Below are 10537 nucleotides of genomic sequence, written 5' to 3' on the forward strand. Positions count from 1 at the left end.
GACTAAGCCCTCCCCCCGAGGCCTTTCCTCTTCTCCCACTCCCTTCTGCGTCACCCCTTGCTCCCTTTGTTCTTCCACCCTCCCAGCCACACACCACTTATGTACATATCTGTAATTTACTTATTTTTATTAATGTCTGTCTCCCCTGCTCTAGACTGTAAGCTCATTGTGGGCAGGGAATGTGTCCATTTACTGTTGTATTCTCTCAAACACATAGTACAGTGCATTGTACACAGTAAGCACTCAATAAATACACTTGAGTGAATGAACGAATGGATGGCTCCGGAGAGACCACCCTCCATCTTCTGGAATGTTCCATTTTGGTCAGTGGAGAAGGCTTGGGGAGGTAGAGTTACTGGACACAGCCCTCTCCAGTAGCACAAATAAATTCAAATGAACCTACCTGTGTTTCAATCTCTTCTTGTTTCTAAGAGGAGGAGAGGCAGGAATCCAAGAAAGGAGAAGATGGCCACCTCCTCAGGAGAGGAGGAAGGGAGTAGGGTGAGGATTGAAGGCAGGGGAGACTTTTAAATCCCCTCAGGTCATGTGTGAGAGTCCCAGAGTGGGGCAAAAAGGGAAGGCTGATGTCAAGCTCTCACCTCTCCTGAAGGTCTCGAGTGTGTAGCTCTTTCCACCCCAGCTGATCCCCGTAACTAGCACAGCTCAGCTGAGGTGAAACTTTTCCCCTCACAGAAATTAAAGGAGCCTGCATTTCCACCAGGATTCCTCTCAGAATCTACTAACCCCTACGTGAGACCCCACCGCCACTGGCCTGAATTTCTATGAGTCTTTCTGCATGAGGGAGTGATGTGAAGTGGGAGCTGGTTGGCTTCATTTAGAGGCAGCGATTCAGAGAAGTGGGGGATGGAAGGTGGGAGTCGTAGAGAGGGGGTGAGTTGTAATAGACACCATCCAGGTGCCAAGTATAGTGCTCTGCTCCTCTAGGCATTCAGTAGATACTACTATGTCACTCTAGACGGTAAGCTCATTATGGGCAGGGGACATGTCTGCTTAACTCTGTTTATTGTACTCTCCCAACCTCTTAGAACAGTTCTCTGGACATAGTAAGTGCTAAATAAATACTACCGATTGATTGACTGTGGATTGTAAGTTTTTTGGGCAGGGAAAGCTATACTGTTGTTGTGTTGTACTCTCCCAAGCACTCAGAACAGTGCTGTGTACACAGTAAGTGCTCAATAAATACGATTGATTGATGACTGAGGGGCAGAAACATCAAATCCTTCCCAGATGGCCGCCCGTGACCTGTCGAATCAAGTCGTCTCCCACTCATGCCAGTTTTAGTTTGGACCTTCCCTCGCCTCCACGGGCGACGTTGCCACTGCCCTTGCGTTGGGGTGGGAGTCCAAGAGGCTACGACTCCTTGGTCTGATGGGGTTGGGATGGTCCTTGGGAGTGAATCCTCTCCCAGAGCCCCAGAGGACTAGGGGAGGAGAACAGCACTGCGGCGTACCGAGAGACATCTTCGTTCAGAGCTAATCCGTGGAATCGTCACCCGCCGAGTGGTGGCAGAGCGGCATCCCCCGAAAGTATCATGGGACATCTCCATTTCGACCCTCCCAACATCTCCCTGTGGTGGAAGTCTCCTGGTAGGGGAGGGCAGGAGGTTTATTAACATTCAAGTTCGAGCTGGGGACACTGAGGCCTGCGTTGCATAAGGTCTTTATTGAGAGAGAAAAGGTTTCCCGAAAGCGGTGTCCGCATTCTCTCTGGCCCCCACCCTGTTCTGGAACTGGACCCCGAGCTGCAGGTCTTCGGGCATCCATGAACGGTCAGGAGGCCATCTCTGGGTGGACAATCAGGCGACGGGGAGCCATGGGTCTGCAAAGAGGAAATTTGGTTGAGCTGGTCATCGGAGTCACCCCCCGCTCTCGGGAACAGTGGGTGGGATAAGAGAGCTGAGGGTTCTGGAAGTTGGCGTGTCCATTCATGTTAGCAAGTTCGTTGTGGGCAGGGAATGTTTCCGTTTATTGTTGTGTTGCACTCTCCCAAGGGCTTAGCACAATGCTCTGCCCACGGTAAATGCTCAATAGATATGATTGAATGAAAGAATTACATGGCTAAACCGGAGAGCAGAGGGGTGGGAGGGAGTTGAAGGCCAGGGGCCAATGGGTTGTGGGTGAGGCAAAAGCTGTACAGTTTCACAAGAAGCCACGTAGCTTAGTGGGTACGGCACAGGCCTGAAAGTCAGAAGGACCTGGGTTCTAATTCTGTCTCCTCCACTTGTTTGCTGGGTGACCTTGGGCAAGTCATTTGACAGCTCTGTGCCTCAATTCCCTTGTCTGTAAAATGGGGATTAAGCTCTTGAGCTCTATGTGGGACAGGGACTGTGTCTAAATGGGTTATCTTATATCCTCCCCAGCACTTAGAACAGTGGCTGGCTTGCAGTAAGCACTTAAATACCACAGTTCTTCTTCTTCTTCACGTGTTCCCCCTCTAGCCCACGGCCCTCTCCCGTGTCTCTGTGACATGGGCAGGACAAGATATCGATCTCTGGGCTCACGGCCATCATGGCAAACACCCCCAAGCTTCCGCCTATTTGTGTGCAGCAGACACGTGTGTTTACCAGGCAGGGAGAAGGGGAGATCAGGACACTGGTCTTCCGGTGAGTCACTGGCTCAGGGCTGCCCCGTGGATGGGCCCTGCTTCTCTGCCCCTCATCTCCTGCCTGGTATCACATCCGTTTGTGTTTCCCCTGCCCCCACCCCGCCACCCCCACCGCAACTCTCATAGTTCATGTTTCTGAGAAGCGGAGTTCTAGTACAACTTGGAAATAATTGCGTCTCCAAGGTGAGGGTCAGTCCTGGGCTGGAAGGGCCATGCAGGACTTCAAAATATCAAATGCAGCTAGAAGGTCAGCACGGAGTCCAGCAGGCCTTATAGGTCTTCAAAATATCAAATGTAGCTAGAAGGTCAGCACGGAGTCCAGCACACACCCACCCAGAAAGGGCGAGACCCCGGAGCAGGCCAGAACTATCACCCCACTAGAACTGCGGTCCGATCGGACGCTCCTGGCTCGCTCACTGTCTGTCACTGGTGTCATGCAGAAGCGGTGACATCCCCAGCTGCAGCACTTCAGTCCCTCAGGGCAGGACACAGTCCCTCAGGGCAGGACACAGTCCCTCAGGGCAGGACACTGTCTCCGGCACAGTCAACCTTGCAAATGGTAACAATTCCTTCAGGGGAAATCGGGCATCTCCCAGGTCTCTCTGTCAATGAACCACACAGGAAAGATTTCCAGAATCCGGAGTCTGGGACCTTCATTCATTCATTCAGTTGTGCCTTACAAATTGCGTGACTGGGGATGTCTGGTTAACTGGATCCTTCGGGAGTGGGCAGGATGGATAGTCTCCCCTCGACATTCCCCCTTCCACCACCCTCTGCCCCCCAACCGGTCCCGCTCACGTTCTCCCTCAGCCCCCAGCCCCGAGCTCCGCTGCCTGGCTTGACCTGTCTTCCCGGACACTGTGCGGGGTTGATGGGGACAGGATGGACAGGAGTCCTGACCTTTGCTCTTTTGTCCAGAACAGCTCCTCGGCCCCACAGCGAAGACTGCGGAGAAGCCCTGGGACCCGCTGAGCCCTGTGCCTCTTATGATCCCAACCCCATCACCCCAGGGACCTTTTCTCTAATCTCCCTTCCGTATGTGTGTGTGCGACCCCCTGGTCAGCATTTCATATGTTATACACTATGTTTAGCCTTCGAGAACAGTGGCAAAATACACTAATTAAGTTTCTTTGATCCTTTTGATGCTTCAGCCACTGGATTTAATATCTAATTTTAAGCCACAGCATCAGATGCTATTCCAACTTAGAATCCAGAGCTCTGGTCATTTCTTAGAGGCAAATTCAGACCCAAGGACATTTCTGGGAGGAATTTTTGTGTGAGTGTCAGGTTGCAATTAACAATAACGTTAATGTGTTTCTTAAGCATTTAGTCTATGTGTGGAGCACTGAGGTAGATACAATACTATTAGCTCGGACACAGTCCCTGTCCCACACGAGGCTCAAAGTAAAAGAAGGAGGAAGAACAGTTATTGAATCTCCATTTTAGAGGCAAAGAGAAGTGAAGGTCTCTTGGCAGGCAGAGAGCGGGGCTGGGATTAGAACCCAGCTCCCCTGACTCCCACCCCAGTGATTTCTCCAGTGGGCCAGGTTGCTTCCCTTTAAATCCATTGGGGGACAAGTCACCTGTCCATTCTGATTCCAATATTCAATATTCAGACCATAACCCTGCTCTCCTTTCAGTCTTAAACAGTGTGTGCCCTTGCAAAGATCCAGAGATGACGTGTTTGCAAATGTTTGCATTTGTTTGTCTTGCAGACTGTAGTGGACCATGGGCATGTGAATTTATTTATTCAGTTTTATTTTATCCCATTTAAGCGCTTACTCTGTGCACTTGCACTGTTCTAAGATGGGAAAGATACAAATCAATCAGGTCCACCAGAATTCTTGTCCAGATAGGAGGGATAACAGGTACTGAATTCCCACTTTTCAGTTTAGGAAACTGAGGCACTGAAAAGTTAAGTGACTCGCCCAAGGTCACACAACAGAAATGTGGCAGAGCTGGGATTAAAACCAGGTCCTCTGACTCCCGAGCCTGTGCTCTTTCCACTAGGTTGTGCTGTTTCCCCAGATATGGGCTTCTGTTCATTAACCAAGTAATGATAATAATAATAATAATAATGATAAAATTGGCATTTAGGTGCTTAGTAGGTGTAGAATACTTTATCAAGCTGGGGGGTATATACAAGATATTCAGGCAGGACACAAAGACCCTGTCCCAAAATGGGGTTTGCAGTCTAAATAAGAAGTACAGGTATTGAATCCCCACGAGAAGCAGCGTGGCTCAGTGGAAAGAGCCCGGGCTTCGGAGTCAGAGGTCATGGGGCTCGAATCCCGGCTCTGCCACTTGTCAGCTGTGTGACTGTGGGCAAGTCACTTAACTTCTCTGTGCCTGTTACCTCATCTGTAAAATGGGGATTAAGACTTTGAGCCCCATGTGGGACAACCTGATTCCCCTGTGTCTACCCCAGCGCTTAGAACAGTGCTCTGCACAAAGTAAGTGCTTAACAAATATCAACATTATTATTATGTTGCAGATGGAGAAACGGAGGTAGACGGAAGTTAAGTGACTTGCCCAAAGTCACACAGGAAGCAAGTGATAGATCCTGGATTAGAACCCAGGCCTCCTGACTCCCAGGCTCAGGCTCTTTCTGCTAAGGAGGGGGCTGGAGGCTGGGGAGAGGCTAAGGAACCCATCTTCAGGTGCTAGAGCTTGGGTGCCTGGTGGAATGGAGTTGCCATGGAATCCCTCATCAGCTGCTAGAGGAACAGGGGCTGAGTGGTGGGGCATCTGTGGAACCCAACCTCAGATGCTAGAGTCCGGGGGCTAATGGGAAGTGTGGCCTCCTGCTCCCAGTGACCACAGATACCTTCCCGTTTGTGCCCAGTTCTGCCCAATTTCATGCGTCCCCAGTACCGTCCCATCAAAACCTGGGCATACAGACCAACTTCTCCCTGCACTTCATGTTTGGCCAGCTGAGTGGTCAGCACCCCCTCATTGTCCACCCTGTCTTTTCACTACCAAAGCCCCAAGCCAGCTCATTGCCTAGAGGCCTCTACAGACATGGGAGAAAATAACTTTACTGCCTGGCTTCCAGATAGCTCCGGTCTCCCAGGCAATCTCTTCTTCCTGGAACCTGGTCTCTGGCCCTTTCCTCCACAGCGAGCCGTGCACTCTCCTACAGTCTTAAACTGGTTCTCCTTCCCCTGACAACCTCCATAGACAGTTTCCATTTCTTCTTTTTGGAGTTGTAATAGAACATGAACGTATTGGCCATACTCGGGACATCCTCCGTAGGTTTCTCACAGATGGGTAGGAGAGGGGGAAGGAAGCGGCGTCACTGATCTGTCCCACCTGGGATCCGTCCTCTGAAACCGGGGCCTCCCTGTCCCGCGTGAACCCGTCGGTTCAGGGCAAAGTCACAGATTATGGCATTCGTTAAATGTGCTAAACACTGGGGTGGATTTGAGTTTATGCAATCAGACACAATTCCTGTCACATGGGGCTCATAATGGGTTTTATCTCCATTTTACAGATGAGGAAACTGAACTCTCCAGCCGTTAAGTGAGTTACCCAAGGTCACCCAGCAGACCACTGGTAGAGCTGGGGCTAGAACCTGGATGTCCTGGATCTTCTGGCTCCTGGTCCCGGGATCTTTCCACCAGACCACACTGCCTCCCCCAAAGGCCACTCTACTCTGGCACCGCTGCCATGCAGACTTGGCCACATCCACTGCTGCAGCACGTCTCTCCCTGAGGGCAGGAAGAGTCTCCGTCGCAACCGTGTAGACAAATCCCTAGTGTTCCCGGTGGCGGGGTTGGGCAGGCACCGGGTCTCAGGGGCTCTGAAGCACACGAGACCTTCCAGAGCCTGGGGTTGGGGGCAGTCGGTTACCTATCAATACATCAGTCACTAGTATTTACCAAGCGATTACCATGTGCAGAACTCTTTACTTAACACTTTGGAGAGTACGATAGAACAGAGTTTAACAACTCTGACATGTAGCTAATGACATGTTCCCTGTCCACAGGAGCTTTGAGTGTAGAGGGAGGAGGTTACAGTCTAGAGGCAGAAGCTTCTCCTGAGGCCCGGGGAAGTGGGGGGCAGAGCTGAAAGTCTCCCCCGAGACTCCTGCCCGTCCCGAGCTGCCCTGTTGGGAGAAGGGAGATCTGGAGAGTCAGGGCGGGGAGTGGTTCGGGCAGGGTAGAGAGAACTCTCCTGGCCCCCAGGGACCCTCTCTTCCAACCCACTTCCCTCCCTCTTGTCCCCATGTGTGTGTTTGTGTGTGTGTCTATTTTCCCTAAAACCAGATTGGGATTGTCATCTGTCATTATGACCTCTGGCATATGCAGACACATATCCTTATTTAGGCCATACTAATAGAATAAAATGCCTTTGACCGTCTTCGAACGGTTGATCGATGGAATTCACTGAGGGCTTAGTGTGTGCGGAGCACTGTACTAAGCACTTGGGAGAGTACGATACCACAGAGATGGTAGATCCACTCCCTGCCCGGAGTGACTTTCCAGTCTAGAGTTTACAGACTTGAAGAGAGGATTTTTTGAATTCAATAGAGAAGTTTAGACAGGAGGATCAAATGGTGTTGTATGTGTGGAACCCTAAGCCCTGGTCTTCCCCTTACCCAGAAGGGACCCAGAGAAGTTTTATGATTTCTCCATCAAATCACTAACAATAATACTAATGATGGTATTTGTTGAGCACTTGTGTCAAACACTGTTCTAAGCACTGGGGTAGATTCAAGCTAATCAGGTTGGCCACAGTCCCTGTCCCACATGGGGCTCAGAGTCTTAATCCCCATTTTACAGATGAGGGAACTGAGACACCGAGAAGTGAAGGGACTTGCCCAGCATCACACAGCACAGAAGTGGCGGAGCGGGAATTAGAACCCAGGTCCTTCTGGTTCCCAGACCCATGTTCTATCCACTAGGTCATGCTACTGGAGGCCAAGTTCCCCCTCATCCCTCTACCCTGTCCCATCTGTGCGGATTTCAACCGATGCTCGGCTGCAGCTTTGGAGTCTAGGTTTCGCTACGCTACAGCTCACTGTCCAGCTGAGGAAGGTGGCCAGGAAGGACTGGGGGCAGGGGAGGACTGGTGGAGAACTCTATCCCGCAAACTGCCCCGCTTAAGCCTCCAGGGTCTCCGCTCTGGAAATGCAGTGTTTCCTAGAGGAACAGCAGCACCTACCCTCAAGCCTCCCTTCCCCCACAACCTCTCCCCAGACTCACAACCTGGTAAGATGCTGAGGGCCCCGGTCAGCCCCGATCCGAGGGCTAGGAGGGCCACCAAGACGAAGAGGCCGCTGGACTTCATGCTGTTGCCACCATGGAGTCTGAAAATCCTGGCCGAGCCCACCGGGGTTTAAACCCTCAGCCCCAGGAGGGACTCAGCAGGGGGAGAGGTTGGCACGGATGGACTCCTGGATCCGGTTTCACGCTAGAATACATTGCTTGTGCCAGTCGGTTTGGGCCAGGAGCCAAACCGCAAAGTCCAGGGCAACAGCCCCAGGGTTGGAACCAGCAATCTGGTGTTTTCCTGGACAGAGGGTGACCCAGGGCAACGGAAGCGGGGGGACTGGAATCTCCAGGCCCACGGCTGCCACTTACCTGCTGTGTCACCTTGGGCAAGTCATTTGACTGTTCTCTGTCTCAGTTTTCCCATCTGTAAAGTGGGATTAAAAAAACCTCTTCTCTCTCCTTCTGAGGTCGAGAGACCCATGGCGGGGGTGGAGTGAGCAGGGCTAGTGTCTCATCTGATCTTGTTGCCTCTACCTCAGTAGCTAGCACATAGTAGGCACTTGATAAATGCCATTATTATTATTAGACTGTAAACTACCTGAAGGCAAGAATCGTTTTTTCCAACTCTGATCCCAAGGCTTAGTCCTGTGCTCTGGCATAGCATGTGCTCAATAAATGTGATTGATTATTATTACCCAAGGTCCGGACCTTCACAGAAATCCTGAAATCCACCGTTCCTGCCAAGGGCCCAAGGCCCTTTCCATCAGCAACTTCCGCACGGCTCAGAGGAGCGAGGAGTCGACGTCGAGGCGCAGAGAGTCTAAGCTCTGGTGGCCGGGAACTGGTTTGGGTTGGGGACGCTCGGAACATCCGTTTCTTTCAGGTTGGGAATTTAGAAAAACAAAAGCCTCAATGTCATTTTTGCTCCCCCCTTTTGAAATTCTTAGAGTTGGAATCAACATCCCTCAATCCTGCTGCTTCAGCTGGTCCAAGAAGCCAATCTCTGCCCACCCCATACTGCTTGTTTGGCTACTTTGTCACCGGCTCCAAATGTTCCCTGGAAGCTGTGAGGTAAGTAAATGCCCCTTTTCCCTGCTCCTAACTAGCCCATTTCTCCCAGACCCAGGCTAAGAGGAGAGTTAGCCAGGACCCACCTTTGGCTCGGTGGAGAGAACCCAAGAGTCAGGAGCCTCAGGGTTGTTTTTTTAATGCTATATGTTAAGAACTTACTATGTTCCAGGCACTGTACTAAGCACTGGAGTAGAGACAAGCTAATCAGGTTGGACACACTCTCTGTCTCACTTGGGGCTCAGTCTTTATCCCCATTTTACAGGTGAGGTAACTGAGACCCCGAGAAGTGAAGGGAAATGACTAAGGTCACACAGCAGACAAGTGGCAGAGCCGGGATTAGAACCCAGGTCTTTCTGACTCCCGGGCCCGGGCTCTAGCCACCGTACCACACTGCTTCTCTGCAACCCCCTCCTTCTCCTCACGCACTTGGCCTTGTGATGCCTGGGGTGTTCTGCCAGTCCCAGACCAGGAAAACTGCTCAATAAACCCTTCTCCCACTGGTTGTTCTGGAGTTCTCCTTGACCCTTCCACCTCCCTTTCCCAAAGGTGGCCAAGCCCAATGGATGAGCTAGGCCGAACCCAGCATCACAATGACAACTTGACTCTGTTCCCTTCTCTCGGAAGCTTTCTCCATCAGGGGTTTATATGACCGGACCACCTTCTCTCCAAATAAATTCGGTTGGACGTAGTCCCCATCCCGCATGGGGCCAAAAATCTAAGTAGGAGGAAGGTTAGAGCTAGCAGGTGAGTTCCATGTCTGACGCGGACTGTGTCCAACCTGATTAGCTGGTATCTACCCCAGCGATCAGAACAGTGTTTGACACATAGTAATCACCTCATTTTCATTTCCTCTGGGCTATGCCCTGGGCTGAGCGTTGGGGTTCCTAAAATATAAGGTGTTCCCATTGCCCAGTAGGATAATCTCCCATGGCTCCCCCACAGCAGGGGAGACTCCTCCCAAAAGTATCCCCACATAAACCCAGCCACCTGAAACTACTCTTCCAGGCTCAAAGAAGTGGGCATCTGTGGACCAACCCCACCTCTGCCAATGATGGTTCTAGAAAGACCACCCCCCAGCCTCTGGAATAGTCCATTTTGGTCAGCAGAGGAGGTTTGGGGGGCTGGAGTCACTGGGCACAACCCTGTCTGGTAACACAAATGAATTTAAATGAGCCTACCTGTGTTTCAATCTCCTCTGGTTTCTAAGACTCTCAGAGGAGAAGTTGGGTTCTGGAAAAGGAAAAGATGGCCACTTACCGAGGAGACGGGAAAGGGATTGGGCCAAGGGTTGAAGGCAGGGGAGACACCTGAATCTCTTCAGATCCTGTGCTGGGGTCTCAGAGCAGGGCAAAGAGAGGAGGCTGATATCAAGCTCTCCCACCACCTGAAGGTCTCCAATGTTTGGCTTTTATCACCCCAGCTGAACCTGGTAACCAGCACAGCTCAGCTGAGGTGAAGCTTTCCCCTCATAGAACTTAAAGGAGCCTGCGTTTCCACCAGGATTCCCCCCACCCCCAACCCGAAGCCATTAACTCCTACCTGGGACCCCCACTGGCCTTTATTTCTGTGGGTCGGTTTGCCTGAGGGAGTGATGTGAAGTGGGAGCTGGATGGGTTCACTGAGAG

At 51.5% G+C, this 10537-nt stretch overlaps 1 long non-coding RNA gene across 2 annotated transcripts; it reads right to left on the bottom strand.

Moving 5' to 3' along the window:
- Positions 1 to 1662: 1662 nt before the first annotated feature.
- Positions 1663 to 10236, bottom strand: LOC114817736. 2 transcript variants are annotated; one of them, XR_003765593.1, is made up of 3 exons: positions 10170 to 10236; positions 8537 to 8717; positions 1663 to 1839 (listed from the first exon to the last, which is right to left on the bottom strand). It is a non-coding gene; the product is annotated as an uncharacterized LOC114817736 (long non-coding RNA). The 2 variants fall into 2 exon arrangements; XR_003765594.2 differs by having other exon boundaries at positions 10091 to 10170.
- Positions 10237 to 10537: the final 301 nt, after the last annotated feature.

Source organism: Ornithorhynchus anatinus, chromosome 17, assembly GCF_004115215.2.
Source record: "Ornithorhynchus anatinus isolate Pmale09 chromosome 17, mOrnAna1.pri.v4, whole genome shotgun sequence".
NCBI classification, from domain to species: domain Eukaryota; kingdom Metazoa; phylum Chordata; class Mammalia; order Monotremata; family Ornithorhynchidae; genus Ornithorhynchus; species Ornithorhynchus anatinus.